The sequence below is a fragment of the Bactrocera dorsalis genome, chromosome 3 (genome assembly GCF_023373825.1).
Source record: "Bactrocera dorsalis isolate Fly_Bdor chromosome 3, ASM2337382v1, whole genome shotgun sequence".
Classification (NCBI taxonomy): Eukaryota; Metazoa; Arthropoda; class Insecta; order Diptera; family Tephritidae; genus Bactrocera; species Bactrocera dorsalis.
The window spans coordinates 22,782,350-22,801,849 of record NC_064305.1 but is presented as its reverse complement, the minus strand read 5'-3'; the positions used below and the strand labels follow the sequence as shown (position 1 = coordinate 22,801,849).

Genomic DNA, 19,500 nt, shown 5'->3' with positions numbered 1-19,500 from the left:
TTTTGATAGTATTGGCGAATAGGGGACAACCCACCTATTATGAACTATAATAAGTATCTTTATTATTGACTCGTAGATTGATTGATTTGCCATTATCATCTGTTGAGCGTCGGCGATACAATGGGTAACTATCATTTCCATTAATTGTTTCGGAAATCAAATCTCTGGGATACCGCTTCGTGCATTTCTCATCCTTCATACATGGCGAATTAATATTTAGAACACCACATGGTCCATGAATCATACTTTTTGTAACAACATCAAATAAACCTGGATCGATTTCCTGATCAGGAATTTCTGCTGAGATGATGTCATCTATTTGATCGCTTGTTATTTTGTTGACTAACCATAAAAAAGGGCATGTGGTAATCCTTTCTTTTGCCATTCCACCGAATACATCCAATATCGAACTTCGCCGAAAACTAGATGTTTAACAATAAAATCCGTCAATGACTTCCACTTCTGTCTAAATACTCGTGCAGTTATGTCGTGACGGTCTGTAGAAGATTGCCCTTCTATAAATATTGCTTTATTTTGTCCCATTGTGGATTACGTGTAAATGTAATAATCAAATCTGGTCGACCATACAATAGAACATAGCAAATGGCATCTTGTGCATATTCATGCATTTGCCTTGAACTGCCTGTGTAACTTGCTGGTAAAATAACAACTTGTCCAACATTGTCATCATTTCTATCATTAAGGAGATGTATATACTCTTCTGATCGCAACTTCCGTTGATTGAATCGAATAAAGTTCAAACGCTCTGTTTCTATCTTTGCATACATGTCTTCGACATATTGATGAAAGAGTCTCCGGCATTTCAAAATATGATTTTCCTGATTTTGTCGTATCATAATTCTATGTGCTCTGACATTTTTATTGACTTCACGTTCTGAAGAGAAAAAAAAACAAATGGAAATTTAAATCATTTCATACCATTTCTTGATAAACAAAATTGGAAGAGTATATTAAATGCAACAGACACTCACGTGGGTTTGCGGGATCTACCATTTTTAAATTAATAGAGTATCCATCTTCACCCCGACAAAACAAAATTGATTGAAACTCATCGCCGACAATCACCACAGCAACTTCATTATTTATAGGTGCATATCAGCACGAATCACGATTTTATGATTATCAGACGGCATCCGATCAAGTGCTGTCCGAAAAGTATTAATCAAATCATTATGTTCATGAAACAATGCTTGCAATTCACGTATTATTATTCTTCTGGCACTTGTGAATATTGAACAACAGGCATCTACTTCATTTTCATTATTGCCAAGGAAGTAGATTTGCAAGACCTGGTGGTTTGCATCTGAAAATGGCAATAATGAACCAATCCTATGATAAATTTGCCCTTGTATCTGAAATTGTGAGGCAAAATATGATTGATTAGAACTTGTGAAAAGTTCTGAAATGTCGCTGTAGGCATCATTCGAAATTCCCAGAGCCGATATTACCTTAAATGTCGGCATGAAATTATTTCGTATTACATTCGTCGCTCCAAAGGAAGTCATTTTAAAGTACGAATTATACATTTGGATATTATCCAAAAAATGTTTCGATTGCGGCGTTGTTCCTGAAATTAATGTTGCCAATGGTTCTGGTGGGTATTGTAATTCGGGTAATCTTACTTTGCCACTGGCACAACACATTCCAGGTGTTTCACTATGAAATTTCAGTGCATTACAATGTTGGCATACTTTGTTCATTCCAACTGTAATCAATTGCGTGATAATATCTAAATCCAGCACCATTTAAAGCAACATTAACGTAGATTTTTGCGGCACGCTTTGAACATTTTGATTAATACGTGTCGGCCTACGATCTGAACGCGATCTTGCAACACGTTCCCTTGTATTTGCAATCTCTTGTTCTAGCTGTTCTTGCGATTGATTTTCCCTTTTGTTTAATCTATTTTGCGTCCAATGTCAGCTCTTGCTCTTCGTGGCATTTTTAGAAGAAACTAAACTAAAGATAATAAAGAACTTTAGTAATAAATTGATGAAATCCAGCAAATTCTGGACTCGAAAAGCACCAAAAAGTCACGAGAAGACACGAAAATTGTTAAAAATATGCTGAGAATGTGACAAAATTCAATTAAAAATTGGCTAAAAAATCCAAGTAATTTTTAGCTTACTGATCGGACATTAAACACAAAATATCAAATTTGAGATTTTGTTACAAAATCATATGATGCACTTGTAACAATCAGAACACTTGTTTAGCAAAACAATCGATTTTTATCTAATTAATCATTGTTTTTTTTTTAATTTTGTTTAACAAAATATTCAAATTAAAACGATGATCAGAACGAAAATTAATTTATTTTTATCAAAATACTCACCGAAAAATGCGAAGAAATTAATATTTTCAAAAATCGATTATGATAAGATCAATCACCAATGACGTCCAAAGAGAAAAGAAAAGAAAAGAAAAGAAAAGAAAAGAAAAGAAAAGAAAAGAAAAGAAAAGAAAAGAAAAGAAAAGAAAAGAAAAGAAAAGAAAAGAAAAGAAAAGAAAAGAAAAGAAAAGAAAAGAAAAGGAAAGAAAATAAAAGAAAATAAAAGAAAAGTACAGAGAAATTGCTATTTGCTTCACTCCGTGCAATGCCTTCCAAGGACGCGAGGACGGCACAGCGTGTGCGGACGGCGGGGCGCGAAGGAGAGTAATCACAGACCCGCCACACTATCCTGATATACACACATTTTTCCTTTTAAATAGTTATATCGAATAAATTGTGAAATATTAAGTAACCATATCTTTATTTTATTAAACATTAATAGAAAAGTCTAACCGTATATTGGAAAGGAGTCTCTTATAACTGCTCGGCAAATTGGACATAACGTTTTTATATGGTGATCATTTGCATGCTGCTTCATATTTCCAAAACATTGTTGGCAAACTTTAAAATGTTTGCTCGGGACAAACAAAAGTTGCCGTTCTCGTTGGCAGCATATAACGCAAAGAACACCGTTTCGAGTTTCATCTTCGCTTAAACTTTCGGCATTTTCGTCGTCATCACTTGCCTCGCTATCGAACTGTCGATTTCGTTTAAAAAATTTTTACAACCCGTTATATTGGTCATGTTCGAAAACTGAATTAAAATTTCATTTAAAGAAATTTTTTTCATTTTCAAGAGATTTAAATGGCAAGAAGATTTTTTCTTGCATAATGAAACTAAACCTGATATTGATTTCATATAATCAGTTGATTTCACTTCATCAATGTCACACAACATTTCTAAAAATTTGTAAAAATTTCCATGTTTGGTTATTTTCATATTGAGCCGGCTGTGTAAACCTTCCCTAGTGTTAGTCGTTCTAATTGGTTCTTTATAAACTGAAAAGTTGACGGGCTTTACCTTTAATTAATAAAAAGAAAACGCTATTCAAAATTCGGAGTTAGAATTAGATATGTATTGCAATACCTTTTTCATCCACTGTGAATTGAAATATTTTATAAACGGTTTGAAGTAATCCATTGCTTCGGTAACTAAAATTTCGTAAGCTTTTGTCACATCTATTGGTTTCAGTAACGGTAAATAAAGGAATTTGTTAAATACTCGTTTAGCGTCTTTATCTTTGTTGAGTTTATTGACAAAATTCGGTATTTTTGACGCTTTTCGCCGTAAAGCGTTTGTAAAATGAAACCCGCATCCAACCATTTTTAAAGTTGGAAAGACAATTTTAAATGCATTGCGCATACTTATTTCAAAATCACTGACGACAGTGTGAGGATGCAAGTCTAGAATGTTTGACTTGATATATTGAAAAAGATGTGTATATGTTTCATGCGACTTTTTAGATATTAAAGCGTATATAAAAGGATAAGCCTAGAAGCAAAAATAAATAATTATATTTTTTTACGCAAAGCTACACATAGATTACTTACATGGTCTGCAAGGATGATGTGAATAATGAGAAGGCTGTTTTAAATTGCTTCGATACGGGAATCACATTAAATGTCGCATCGATTATATAGGTACGAGGCTCAGATAAGTTTTTGGAACGCAAAGAATTCGTAATTGTAGGTGACACAAATATGGAATAGGAAAAATTGGTTGTGATCACTGTATCAATATAGAAAGCGCTATCATCCTTCTCAAAACGCGAAATCCCAAACTGCTTATAAACTTTTTCATTTCCTAATACTTTAATGATTTCTTTAAAATCCATTGGCGTTGTTGGAAATGTTTTTTCTTTATTATTAAATAACTGTCTTTGCATCGTACCATGTTGTAATGAGTGCACGCTTCTTTAAATTTTTTTACAACTGTTATCAAAAATTTCACGCACGCTTGTTCGTGTTAATGGAGCTTCTTCCACTTCCTTTTTAATATTATTTATTGCTTCTAATTTTTTTAATAATTCAGTTTGTGGACCATGCTGATGGGCATATAATTTACCAATCTTGCGACAGTATTTAGTGCTACTAACATCAACTGCCACACCAATTTTGCAATTTTTGTTGTAGCAATAGTAATATTTAATGCCGCCTTTGCTTGTTTGGAATCTATATATTTGCTCCTCTTTTGCAACATACAGAAGTTTGCTGGTTCTCCTCAAACCAGCTATTACTTTGTATTCCAAAATATTTTCTTTCTCCATTTCGCAATAATCACTAAATTTTCAATTGTCCGATATATTCTATTCTTGTATTATAAGAAACACGTGGCTAAATTACCTATTAGAACAGATGTTCTTCGAACTTACTGCTTACCAGCTGCATATAATTTTATCAAACGCATGTGGGTTGTCATGTGCAGTGTTTTGCTTTATTGCTCAATTGTCAAATTTATTAGTTTGTGTTATTGCTCAACATAGAAGGAAATATTGCAAATTTGGGTTATTTTGCATTATTGCCGTTTGCCTTATAGCACCCCGCCTCCATTTGATAAAGCTTTAGTGGCATCAGCTCTAGCACACGACCTAGTGTCAGAAGGCTTTTTCAGAACAAATGATGAACCAGATTTAGTTTTAGCATCTTCTGATAGACATTTAAGCAAAGTCCCCCAACGATAAGTTGACCGCGAGAAGAAGTTGTAAAGTGTTTGCATGAATCCGAAAAATGAGATTGCTCCAACGCAGCTTTCTACAGCATGTACTCCAACTAGGTTTAATGAGTGTGCAGCACACGGAGCGTAATGTGCGAGCGGATTATTTTTTTTTAATTATTTTTATTAATTAATTTTTTTTTAATTTATTTAAAATTATGTTAGCCATGTCTTCCCCCGTGTGGCTTTCAATTGGAATGAATGTTAAAAAACGTTCCATTACTTCTCCGCTTAAATTCGAAACATACCTTAAAACTAAAGTCAACTGATCAGTATGTGTTATATCTGGCGTTGAATCAACACTTAAGGAGAAATACTTGGCGTCAATAACATCCTTCACTATATCATTCACAACTCTGTCGCCCATGATTTCAATAATTTCTTCACAAATGGTTGCAGATAAATATGAATTTTTTCCCTTTCCTTGATTTCCATATTTAGATAAGTGTGAACTGAGGAAGGGATCATATTGCGCCAATAGTTCTAAAATACCCAAATAGTTACCATTATGTTGTGAACCAAGTATTTCATTCTGCCCACGAAATGCTAATCCACGAGATGAAATAAATTTTATGACTGACACAATCCCATGACATACATTTACCCAATATTCTCTTTCTTTGTTGAATTGAATCTCCGAAGAGGAATCAATCCGTCCAAGAGTACTGCGCCTGCGTATCAATGTCTGCACACATGTTCGATGTGCTTCACTATTCTCGTGCATTTGAATTCGTTACGCAGCATTCCTCCAATCAGAAAATCCATTTTAAAATTGTGATTGTTTTTGAGAAACACCAAAGAGAACACATGCTAAACAGTAAACATTCCCATTAGATGGAGAATACATTAGCCACTCTCTTTTAATTTAGCACCCACTTATATGATTACGAAAAAAATAGAACTGGTAAGGTTTCGATTTTCACCGTTGCCATAATGTCGTAATGAAGCAGAAAAGTTACTTTCAAAATCTTGACATTCTTTTGAATTCCTAGTACACCAAAATTCTTGTACTTTGTTTGTGATATTTTTCCATAAACCAATATCACTCTGGTATTCCATTTCTTTTTCCACTGCTAAATTACATTCGGTTATGCAATCTAAGACCGCATCCTCATTTTTCTCTTCAGCACCTTTAAAATTTCTTTCATCTTGTTTTTCGCCAATCTGTTCTATACACTGTACAGTTCTCGGTTCTGGCTCTAAAGTAGATATTGTTGTGGTGGGATGCTGAGATTGATTCTCAGATTTGCGAGTAAAACCATGTTGGAATAGTTTTGGTGTTTTTTTCAATTGCTCATTGAGCTTAGCAGCGTTTTCTTCTCGTTTTTTACGTTTTTGTGCTCCACTTTTATGTTTTTTGTCAGACATATTATTTGCCTTAAATAAAAAAAATAAATAATGAATAAAAATAATAATTTGAATAAGTACATACATACCTTTTTGTTCCGCAAAACAATATATTGAGAAAATTCCGGTTATGAATGAATTCTTTATGTTACTAATATTATTAATTATTTAAAGCACTTCACAGCTTAAGAGCATTTGTACAAGTGAATTTAAATTTTAAATAGAAAAAATGCTTCTCGCAAAGTGCGCTGCTGCAATGCCATAAAAATAACAGTAAGAAAGAATTTAACAGTTTCTAGTTTGCACAAATGTTCATTATTGATCGTAACATAATTGTTATTGTAAATCAGAGGCACGCAAACGCTTCTGAGGGCTTTGTAGCATGTATGCGTTTTGTCTGCTTTTGTGCTGGTATTTGTGTTCATGTTTGTAGTACATTCCCAAGAATGATAGAATACAAGATTACGACACTAGTTTACCGTTAGTTTTTTTCGGTTTAGCTCTTGACAAAAACAAATACATTGTGCAACAATTTCGTGACGTCACACTTGTTTTTTTGAAATTGTGGTTGGAAATTCCTAAAATAATATTAATTCATTCGTCTTTGCAGGAAAAATTTCAGTGGAATGTTTAGAATATTGTTGCGAGAAAAGATATACATATGTAAGTAATTTTAGGCACATCCACAATAAATAGAGTAGCATGTGTGTAAATTGTTCAAATGAAGAAACCCAGTGAAAGTGTACTGTTGTATTTATTTAAATTTCTAAGCATAAATATATTAATTTTTTAAAATGAAATGTGTAGTGGCTTTTTGTAATAATTATTATGCAATTAAAGGATCGAAAACGAGTTTTTTCAGTTTTTCGGCCGATTTAAAAAGTTGCCAAAAAAATGGGTGTTATTTTGCAAAATAAATGATATATTTAATACTAAATCCTCTTTAATTAATTAATTTCACAATTCTTTTATCATAATTTCATACATTTGATACATCTGAACTTATAATATATGTAAATATTTATAGACAACACAAGAAACGTGTTCTCCATTTGAATCACAACTTAATAGACAATTTTATTTCAATAGGCCGATATATTTCTTTAGAAATGATTCAAATCTTTTCACTCAACAATATTCAATCGCTTCACTAAAACTTTTCATTAAAATCGAAAGAATTAATAATATTTTGCGAATTTACAAAAGTGTTCACTTTTCTGTTTACAATTTGCAAGCCATTTGACAGTTTTTCACTCTTGTTCGTCTCAACACGCAACTATGACGTTTCATAATGGCGGTTGTCGTAATCTTGTATTCTATCATTCTTGGTACATTCCCTACCGGCAACTCAGCTAACTTTTAATGCACTTTAATCTAACTACTTCGCAACTAGAGGCGGTTGATACATGGAGCCAACTGACTATTTTAACATTGCCATGTCCTAGGCAGTAGTCAATTATCCGACTCTGCATGACTTTTCAACTAACTTAAAGTTAGCTACTTAGTAGTTGGCTATATATTAGCTATTAGTATTTATTTAAGTTAACTACAAGTAGGTTACTTAGTAGTTAGTTAAAATTAGTTATTTAGTAGTAAGCTATCAGTTGACTTTTTTAAATTAGCTACACAAGTTAAAAAAAGGCCGAAAAATAAATTATTAATTTTGTGTTTTATTCTTCTTATTTTTTAAACATTCTGCATGGAAATGACGTTTTTTAATGATTTTTAAGGCATTCCTTATCTCCTTTTCGTTGTCTTCAAAACCAAGCGAACGACAAGCATCTGTTTAAAATATTTAAAATATATTTGAGCTATGTTATTGGAAATATGTATACATATATGCTTTCAGTATATGGGTTACCCATTAAAGTTTGGTAAAAAGCTTTGAAATCTTTCAAACGCTTCTTGCCGTGGACTCCATCCAAATTGACTTCTATGCACACACTTTGGGAAATAACATCTGTCAATGTTTTCGCCAGGCGTCCTTTTAACAAAGCCTTCATCCTGTTAACCTGTTAAGTAAGTTATAAAAACTTTTAGTATAGTAATGCATTTTAGCAAGGTATTAAATTCATGGAACACAATTTTTAAGACTTACGTAGAGGTCACGATTGTCCTCACTAATAATAGTGTTGAAGTCGTGTAAGTCGTTGACACTTTTTATGGGGAAAACTGCACGTACATTATTGTTGGTTACCTCTTGGTGAAGAACCCTTTCCGTCAACACTTTCTGCTCAGCTAAGGACTTCATAATTATGTCATTTTGGTTGACAATAGTTTCTGCATTGCATTTGGTAATGAATAATAATAAGAATTAAGATGTAGTGAAATTATTTATATTTAATATAAATAATAATCTGTTTTAAAAGGATTAATTACCTTGAAGCTTTTGTATAGTATCTGAAATGAATTTTTTTACATTTAAATTAATTTAAGTTTCGCTAATTTTTTGCAATTCGAATTTCTTGCTGTTCATCTCCTTAAATTGTTGCTGAATATTTTCCTTGAGGCTGCTACAACCTGGGCAGCAGCTTGTTTCGTCGCTATCTGTAAACCCATTTCTATGAAGCCAAGTTATATACAACATTTTTACTGTAGTTAATACTTACACTGAGACATTGGTTGAATACTGAATGTGGAACGTTTAATATTTAGTATCGACATCTAAACTTTTTACACTTTTTTTATTAACTTTGTACTATTTTTAATTTAATAAATAACTTTATCTTTTAAAATTTTGTGTCACTTTTGCTTGCACACGATTGAGCAACTGATTCACGGACAATTGACTACAGCCTACTAATAACGAAAAGAGAGATTCCAAAGAACTAACAGTAAATATGCGAAAATAAATCAAAAACAAAAACACGTGCATTCTCTATGCTCGCCCTGATGTGGGATATTTATGCATTACATTGTAGTTAGCTTTTAGTTAGTTCATAAAAGTTAACTAGAAATGTGTTTTTTGCGTAGTTGACTACCGAATTGCTGGCAGGGTTGTTTGCAGTACAAGCAGCGACGCAATAGCCGAACACACATCATCGTGCGTTGCGCGAAGTAGTTTATGGAACATGTTTGTCAGCAGAGCGTCGACTGCTGCAAGCCCATGGGCTTGGAAATGAAATTTTGCCGACCACTGTTGTAAATTGTCTTCAGCAGAAGCAAATATTCTTATATTTATATATGCTCGTATAAGTTAAGTTCTTCTTTATTGAATTTCTAAAAGAAACTGAATCATAGAATCTTAAAAATACCCTAAGCTAGCTGTGGTTCAACGGCAACGGCGTCGGCCGAGTTTAACGGATGTTGAATAGTCAGCAGAATTGAAGTTGATTATTGTTGTTGATACATATTATTATTTATTGATCAGCAATAATGTCGATCACTTTTGGGAGTTGCAGCGGATGTTTGTTTATGTTATTCAACTTTAACAACAACATTGTTGCAATGATTGTTGTTATGTTGAAATAAATATTTGTTGTGTCAACTTTATGTTATTGAACTTTAACAATTACATTGTAGCAATGAATATTGTTGAAATAAATATTTGTTGTATTAACTTATATAATTTTGTCTGAATGACATAGCGGTTAATCTGTGGCGCCGACATGATGTGCTTCTGCTGAAGCCTACACTTGAAAAATATTTTAATTGCTGGAAAAAAAATTTTGCTTTGACGCCGGTTGCTTTTCTGAGAAATTGTTGTTGTTTTTAGGCGTGCTTTTCAATTGGCTCGCATAAGCAAATAAATAATTTTGAGTAATTTTTTTTTTGATCTTTTTATTTACGCTGCATCGCGATCATAGATATAATTTTTTTTGCATTGTCTTTCAACAAGTACAAATTTGTTGTTCTAATTTTTTTAGTGGGCCCCTAAGTACCGATGGGCCCATAGGCACTTGCCTTATTTGCCTCGAGGCTAAGACGGCACTGATTAACTTACATTTTTTTAAAACTTGTGCCATTGCTGATTGCTTTGAAATATTGCAAACAGGACTTTCGTGTATTTGCAAGTTTAATAGAAGCTTTAATGCTGAATGTGCCGTTCTTCCACCGTCTAACAGTGTTGCAGCAATCCCGGTAGATGCAAGAGCTAATGCAATACCACCTTGACCACGTATTGCTGCTAGTATTAAAGACAATAGGAACGTTTTGCCAGTCCCGCCGGGTGCATCGAGAAAAAATATGTCACCGTTTCCACTATCTACAGTGCCATGTCATCCTTGTACGTATCCCATAATAGACGCGGGTTTGAAGGCTGACATGTCAAAATTATAATAGCGAAAAATGTACGAACTGCAGTGGCTGGTGAAGAAGCTATTGCATCCGCTAGCGTTTGATTCCAGTGACTGTCGTGTTCAAGCAATTGCAATTGTTGGCATGCTTCTCGAAATGTTGCACAAATGGTACCATCTACAGTCCTCAATGATTCAAATGAAGTTGAACCGCGTACATTAATCAAAAGCAAACGTAGGTAAAAGCAATCATCGTTCTTTGGATGGATTGTGTAAATTCTTCCCAATGCATCAGTTGAAAAAACACCTGGATAACCATCTACCGGATGGTCGTTCTTCCTGCGCAACCATTTCTTCGACGATGCATTCCATGTATAATATCGAGGCATCTCCGAGTAAAGCAATGTTCTCGCGAACGGATCACTGGCGCAAGTTGCAAAGAAACTTGTTAAAGTGGTTGCTGATGATATTTCCGTTCGCTGTACTATGTTCTCTGCGTTGAAATAAACTCGCCGGCCATTCTCCAAATGAGCTGCCAGATGCACAACAGTAGGATGGCGTTCATGAATTGCAAATGAAAATATTCTCCAGATTGCTTCATTGCAGTTCACATATCTGCCCATTTGAAATTTGCTAATTTCATCTCGTTCAACGCCAATAACCACCATATCGCTTCCTTTGGTGACATATTTGCAAACATACTTAATTGGTTTTATTGAACTGCAATACTCAACATTTATATGTGTTTTGTGTTTTTTTGCCTTAGACAAAATTGGCGAATATGGAACGATCCATGTGTTATCAACCACGAAATTCTTTCCTTTCAATTGAGTGATAAATGTTTTGTTATTGTCAGCGGGTGAGCGACGCCGATAGAGAGGGTATCCGTCGTTTCCAGTTTGAGTTTCCGAAATAAAAGCACGGGGATAGCGTTTTTTGCATTTACTGTCCGACATACAAACCGAAGATGGATCGTGTTCTCCCCATGGCCCATGAACAATATTGGCCATCACCACTTCGTGCAACTCTGGATGTATTTCAACATCAGGAACTTCGGCGGAAATTTGTTCAGGTGTTATTTTCTCCACCATCCAAAGAAGAATGTGTGCGTGGGGCAAACCTCTCTTCTGCCACTCCACTGAATACATCCAGCATCGAACCATCAAACATCTGAGTTTTTGTTTAAACACGCGTGCTGTAACGTCGTGGCGATCGCTTGGTGATTGACCGGGATGTAATAGATTCGTAATGTCTGGCCATTTTGGATTGCAAGTAAATGTAACAAACAAATCCGGCCGTCCATAATTGCGCTCGTAAGTCATCGCATCCTGGGAGTACTCATGCATGTGTCTAGGACTGCCAATGTATGTCGATGGCAAAATATAGAGTCGACCAATATCTGTAATTTCCGCATCACCATTCATTGCATCTCTTAAGTGAATATACTCTTCAGATCGCAACTTCGACTGATTGTATCGCATGTAATTAAGTCATTCTGTCTCAACTTTAACGTACATGTCAACTGCATACTGTTGAAATAACCGTCCATATCTCAGTAAGTGGTTGTCATAGTTTTGGCGAATCATCATTTGATATGCGTAAAACTTCATTGAAATGACTTTTTTATTTGTCTCGACACCTAAAAGCTTAAATTACCTATATGAAGTAGCAAACAAAAATTTTTTTTTACTAACCATTTACCGGACTTATCATCTTATATCCTAAGGGATATCCGTCTTCTCCACGGCATAACATGAGCGGATATTGCATTGCGTCGTAACACCGATGTGTCTCACTTATCCGTTTTAGTGCGTTTTGATTTCTACGTTTGATAACAATATCACGAGACTGCAAATTTTCTCCAACAACAACAACTGATATTTCGCTAACTGTAGGTGCATTATATTGTCTTTCATGTGTCCCTGTTGGTCTTTTGTCCGCTTGTATGATTATACTATGATCATCTGTTGGCATACGTTCCAACGAAATCGTAAACAGTATAATGAGGCCATTGTGTTCATGTAACATTTGCTGCAATTGTTCGATTATTTCTCTATTCGTTGTATTGAAGATAGCACAACGCCGATTTACTTCATCATGTGAATCTCCCAGAAAGTAAATTTGGAGCTATTTGTGTTCTTGGTCTGGATGCGGCAACAGCGATCCAACAAGATGAAAAATTTGCCCATGAACCTGTATAATTGGAGGAAAGCTCAGTAGTTTCTGTCGAATATTGTTTGGCAAAAATACCTTAAATACCTTATTGTAGTTTTGTTCATTTACAATTTCACCGCCAAACGACGCCATTTGAAAGCAATCGTTGTACATTTTAGTGTGCTTGAGGAGATTCACCGTAAAGCAGCTGGAACAATGGCTGTGGTGGTGGAAGCAATTCTGGCAACTTAACCTTTCCCCCGGCGCAACATAACCCTGGCGGTTCATTTTTAAATTTGACTGCATTGCAATATTGACAAACTACTGACATCTGACCGATTTGAACAGATGCGCTATATTGAATGTTTGGATCATATCGAAAACCTGCCCGTTCAATGTTCACAAAAGAATGATGTTGCCGCTGTTGTCGTCGAATAATCGCATGTTGTGATCTTACTTCATCACTTTGGCGAGCACGAACTTCCCTTCTTCTCGATCGTTGTTGCTGATTGTATGTTTGGTTGACATCTTCTAACTGGTGCGTGCACACAAAAAAGTTTTGGTGTCAAAACAGCACTCTTCGGTGTTGCTGTATATATAAACTAAAAAAGGTGTAAACTTAACACCAAAAGGAGTCAAAAAAAATAACACTAAAAGGAGCAAGATTGACACTAATGCGGAGTATTTGTAAACAGCACCTTAAAGTGTGATTTTAACTCCAATAAAGTGTTAATAAGAATTACACTAAAAGGTGTAATTTTAACTCTTAACTATTCCCCAAAATTTGCCTCCACATAAAGGCTGGAATGAAACGGGACTCGTTTTTAATTCATTTTTTATTCAGTTCAAAAACTATTTACATATATTATTTAGATAAAAATTACATCCGTTATTATTATGTATATATTAGAATTAATATGATAGCAATCATAAGGCTTTTTAAATGTCAGGTTGTCGGTTCAACTTTGTAAATGAACTTAGAAAAAAATTTTAAAAAGTTTGACAACGCTGGATCGAATTCTATATGGAATACATAAAATGATTTAAAATATAAACCAAATACCTCAATGAAAGTATATGTTATAGGCACATGTAAAGCTTTACCGTCAATTAAAATAAAATACTGAACAATTTCCTCCTTACTTTTTCCGGATGCTACGATTGTGGGCTGCTTGCTGTTTAATTCGAAGTCGTCTATGGGTGTATTTATCTAAAATTATAAAGATAGTTAAATTATTGGTTTTCTTATAGGACAAATTATTGCTACTTTTTAATTTATATTTGAATAAAAGCAGGACAACAGTTATAGTTTTATCGCAAACGTTACTCCATACATACTTATTTTCTGAAAATTTATAAATTTATTGATGGTTTACTCGTTGTTGTTTATTTTCCTTTGAGCGTAGTGTAAATGAAGGTAGTAGTCGTAGCAGATGTAAAAACGGTTTGATTTCAATAAACCACTCTAAAAATTTAAAATTTAAATCAGAATTTTTAATACATACATATGTATTACCTAAGTAAAGATGCTCACCTGGTATTAAACAGCTTCCAATAGTATCTTTCAAAACGTCACCTGTGAATTTTAAATAACTTCGCCAAGAAGTAATTAGGCTGTTGGCTATTAAACGATTGTAGCGCAGTTCAAAATCGAATGAAATCTGAAACTGTTTACTAGTAATAAAGATTATTTTACAAATGTTGTCTTATATACCAGGGATGGATCGTATCGAAAAATCAGAAAAGCTTTTAAAACATCAAGATGTAGGGTACAATATCGAATTCTCTCATTCAGCGTTGTTTTCAATTTTTGCTTTATATCTTCAGAGTTCCCTCCAACGACACAATTTCTGAAGAAACCTACATCAAATTCCTCTGCTGTGCTCTTACGTCCATCTGTATTTGATTCACTTGAACTCTGGCTGAGATTCGTGCACCTTTTTCTATTCAAATTTTTTAGCTTTGAAACCAGGTATTCTGAATTTTTCGCGGGGTTGTAAAAGAGATCCTGTGAGAAAAAATGATTATAATCGCCGTACGTATTTATAGTTACTATCGCCCTTTACTTAAAAAAACTCACTTACAATTCCTCCTATCTCGCTTGCGCTGCATTTGTAAACTGGAAAATTGGCGATAATGGCTTTTGCAAGAGCTATTTTTTGTTTCCGAGATGGATAAATACCACAAACTTTGCGCAGAAAGTTTACAGCTTCATGCACCAATATTCGGCGTTAATGTTTTTGTTAGGTTGTATTCCTCCAGTATATGAGCACCATCACCTTCCTTAAGAAAGTCCAATAATGCCTATGTAAATACAACAACTCAATACTTGTAAACATTCAAATCTTTTATACTCGCTGAGCAGAATATGAACATTTATTGAATGCAAATGAACAATGCGACTAATTTGCGTGCCAATGCTATGTATGTAGCTAGTAGTTCATATTCTGCACATACGCCCATTTTTTATACTCACTTCATTTCCGATAGCTTCAAAACTAGAGCTTATTGCCTTATCATTGAAATTATTTTCTACTGTACATTGTAATTCATATTAGCACAAATAATTGGGATTTTGTCTTAGCTTACCTTTGTCTAAAATTTCTAGCAAAAACAGGAGCAACTTCCAAACTGCTTAATTGTAGATACTATTTGGTCTTTCTCTATTGGAACTTTATCCCGGTCCAGAAATTTTATTGTGATATTGTACGCAATGCCGAATTTTGAACAAACTGTTGAAATGATAATGCAATAAAGGTTCACAAACTTTAACTAACCCACAAACAAGAAAAAACTTACTGAAATCAAGCACATCTTTCGCTCTGGTACCTGTGTTTATATCAATGAGTTTTATCACATTCCAACTTTTCACTTTTACCAACATTTGCGTTTTTATTAATCAATTCCTTATTTATTTAACAATTTTAGTTATTTTGTCTGTTGAAGCACGAAATTTCCCGACTGATTTCAGATGAAGACAAAGCAAGCTATGATGAGCGAAATGAGATGGCACCATGATTGCCATGCATTTTTTCATGTGTAGTAGTTTCAAAAAGCAAATAATTTATGCGGGATTTTAATTGTATTTAGATAAATGCATATATTGCGCATAGCCCCAGATTAAGAAAACCACATCACTTCCAATTATTATTGGTGTGTATTTGTTAATATTTAAATTGAAAAATAAATTTTTCTTAAACTATACTATCGTTTGGGATTAAATTTTGCACCTTTTTACAGATGAACATTTATATATTATTCAACAATTTTTTAATACATACAGATGCACATAACAGCATAGGTACTATTAATCGGTGGTTGCTGAACATATTCTTTATCTTTTATGCTAAATCTTTTATTATAAAACTAAACAAATATCTATGCACATGTAACATATGTATGTACATTTGCTCCCACGTATGGGAATGTAAATATACCATAAGTCAATGAAAGCATTTCATACTTAAGGTATATCTTGCATTATTTGATGGCAACCATTTCTTTGCGTCCACGAATAACTGTTAATTTCGCTGGTTATATACATACAGATGTACGTACACTTGCGAGCACTTGAATAGGAACAAAAACTGATGTCGGATTTTTCCATTTTTCAACATATTTTTTCTCGTTTAAAATGAAATACAATTGTCCGTGGCTGAGTGATAGGCCTCAACATTTTACTATTGCGATTAGACCCTTTTTTGTCTTAGACCTTTCGAAAAATGAACAATTTTTATTTTTCGTATAGAAGAATTGACGAGCACATACAAAGAATAACTTCCTGCCTTACCATTAATTTTGAAATATATTTAAGTAGGCGCTTCTGTCTCTAGACAAATACAAACAAATTAAAAAACCGTCGGTAAATCGTGTCTGTAAAACATCGTGATCCATCATTCAAACATTGCATTGTATAACCCAACAAGTAACAAAAGAATCAGCTGTTTTCAAAGAATTTTTCACAGCTGAGATCACCTGATCGAAATCTGCCTTTTGTAGGCACAGATATGTATGTAATTAAAAGAAATGTAGTAGATCAACTTTTTTGTGAAAAAATATTTGTATTGGAAAACATTAATGAAAACTTTCAAGAATATTTTTGAAACAAAAATTTATTGGATATTTAATGCTCTTCCTTACCACCTCTGAGGTTGCAATGTAATTTTGTACGAAACCATGATTGTAACTCAAAAAAGTAATGATGCAGTTCGATTCGTAGGACCCGAAATAGGGGGGAACCGTCGAATTTGGCCTTGTCTTTTTTTTTGACTATCACAGTGTAATAAGCGTACAAACCTAATCGCTTAATTTCTCATTTCAAAATCACAGATCAAGGTAACAATGGAAATGCGGCCTTCGACAGATAAACTTTTTGACAAATATAAAATAATTCAGACTGACAGACATATATACATATAAAATTTATTTTTTTATAAAATAGGAAACATTTAATAATATATTGATACAATAAATAATATTTTGAACAAAACTGATTAAATTTAATATTTAGGGATTTAAATAATCGAAAAATATTTTAATATTTTATAAAAATAATGTTAAAGTTATAAATTTTAAAACCTAACACGGCAACACCCTATATCAGATTTGAGGCATTTGAACGTTTTAGTAGTAGAATATTTGGGGGCAACCCGTACCAAGTGACTAATTAGTAGTATATTTTTGCGTATGTGTTAGTGAAAAATGAAGGATTGGTTACTTGTAGGTTTATACAATGAAACATTGTCGCTATCCATGTGCGAGTTAGTGTATACCGCCGTTCATACATGAAATGGGAGACAGAGAGCGGTTAAGGGCGATTTTGAACATCGCGAGAATTTGTTGCCAGATTGGGTAATTAATAAACCATAAGTTTACTCTAGGGAATTTTCGCATTGGTATGAGATGGGTATAGAGGTAATCAGCAATTTGTCAATAATTTTTCAAGTTAAAACCAAATTAGTCGACAATAGAAGGATATACATTTTTATATATACATATAATTGATACTTTGCAAGAAAAGCAATTCGCATTTATGGCATACATCAAATTGCAAGTGGTGGATTGGTATTGTAGTCAATTTTTTTCTAACTTATGGTAACACCATTTGTAATGAACAGCAATGCTGACTACCAAATAGTGTTAAGCTTACACTTTAAAGTGCAGATCAGCGAGCAAATTAGTAAAATGACTCCACATTTTCTCACGTTGCACTGTTTTGGTGTTACAAATGAGAATGACACCATAAATTGGTGTTAATATTGCTCCCAAAAGTGTAGAATTCACACTTTACTTTTTTGTGTGTGCTATTCTCCAGCAGTCTATTTCGTGGTGATACCCTCTCAATAACACTTTCTCTTTGACGTGCTCTGCTATTTCGTCTTCTCCTTGCGGCCTGGGAACTCCGAGAAGTGTTACCATACGTACTGATTCTTGGCATCGTAACAAATATCTAATTGGAAATGGTCATTCATTTGTGTTGGAATAAATATATTGTATTTATTGTGAAATGCGCACTTGAGATTAGTTACAAATTTGAGTGGGAAAATAATTGACCTGCCAGTCATAGCTCTAATTCGATAATGCCATTTTAAAAAGAAAAGCTTATAATAATATACATAACTGTAAACTGCGAAAGTAGGTGTAAGTGAACAATGCGATAAATAAGAACACAAACTAAACATCGCAGTGTTGCCAGACTTATGCAAAATCTTATACATACATATTAAGCTTATTCTTATACAATTTCAACACTTCTTCTTAAGCAAATATATGTATGTTATACAAAATTATAAAAATTACATTTTAATTCAAACCAAGTAGTTTTGTAAAGTAACAGTGCTTTTGCTTACATAAATTTTTAGTAAATATATCAGCAATGTTTTTATCAATGGAAACATATTTTAATACAATTTCATTGCTCACAATTTTTTCTCTTATAAAATGAAATTTAATGTCAATATGTTTTGTTCTTTTATGATGTACAAGATTTTTGGAAATATGTTGAGAGCTTAAATTATCTCCGCAGATAATCATTGGCTCCTGCTTTGTCCATCCAATTTCGGTTAAAAGATTACGTAATTTAGCGGCTGCAGTCAGAGCAACATATTCCGCTTCTATGCTGCTTAAGACAACAACAACTCTGCTTTGTTGAAGTCCAGGAAAATATGCTTCCACCCAAAAGGAATGCATATCCAGAGTAGGATTTTCTATCCAGCTGATCGTTTGCCCAATCGGCATCTGCGAAACCTTGCACGGGTTCGCCAACTTTCCGGTATACGATTCTCAGATGAACTGTACTAGAGAGATATCGTAAGACGTGCTTAGCGGCAGCTTCGTGCTCCGCATGTGGATTTGTATTGCGTTGCGACAATTTACCCACAGCATGCAAAATGTCAGGCCGGCTCAAAATTGCTAGGTGCATCAAAGACCCTATTAGTGATTGGTATTTATTTATAGTTACCTTAACGCAGCTATCATCCTTGCAACCGATATGAAAACCTGGGTCGAGCGGTGTTACAGCTGCACGACAGTCTTTCATACCGTATTCGTCTAACAGATTTTTGATATACGTTTTTTGACAAAGTGATACTGCACCTCGATCGCCGTCTCGTTGTATTTCTAACCCAAGAAAGTATGAGGCAGGACTTCCGTCATGCATCTCGAATTTGGATGCTATCTTCTTCTTAATCGCGCGTATCT

The 19,500-nt window shown here is 33.9% G+C and overlaps 1 long non-coding RNA gene across 1 annotated transcript; it reads right to left on the bottom strand.

Moving 5' to 3' along the window:
• Positions 1-7,823: 7,823 nt before the first annotated feature.
• Positions 7,824-8,649, bottom strand: LOC125777782 (uncharacterized). The gene is made up of 3 exons (XR_007422393.1): positions 8,511-8,649; positions 8,274-8,424; positions 7,824-8,194 (listed from the first exon to the last, which is right to left on the bottom strand). It is a non-coding gene; the product is annotated as an uncharacterized LOC125777782 (long non-coding RNA).
• Between the last annotated feature and the right edge of the window lie 10,851 nt (positions 8,650-19,500).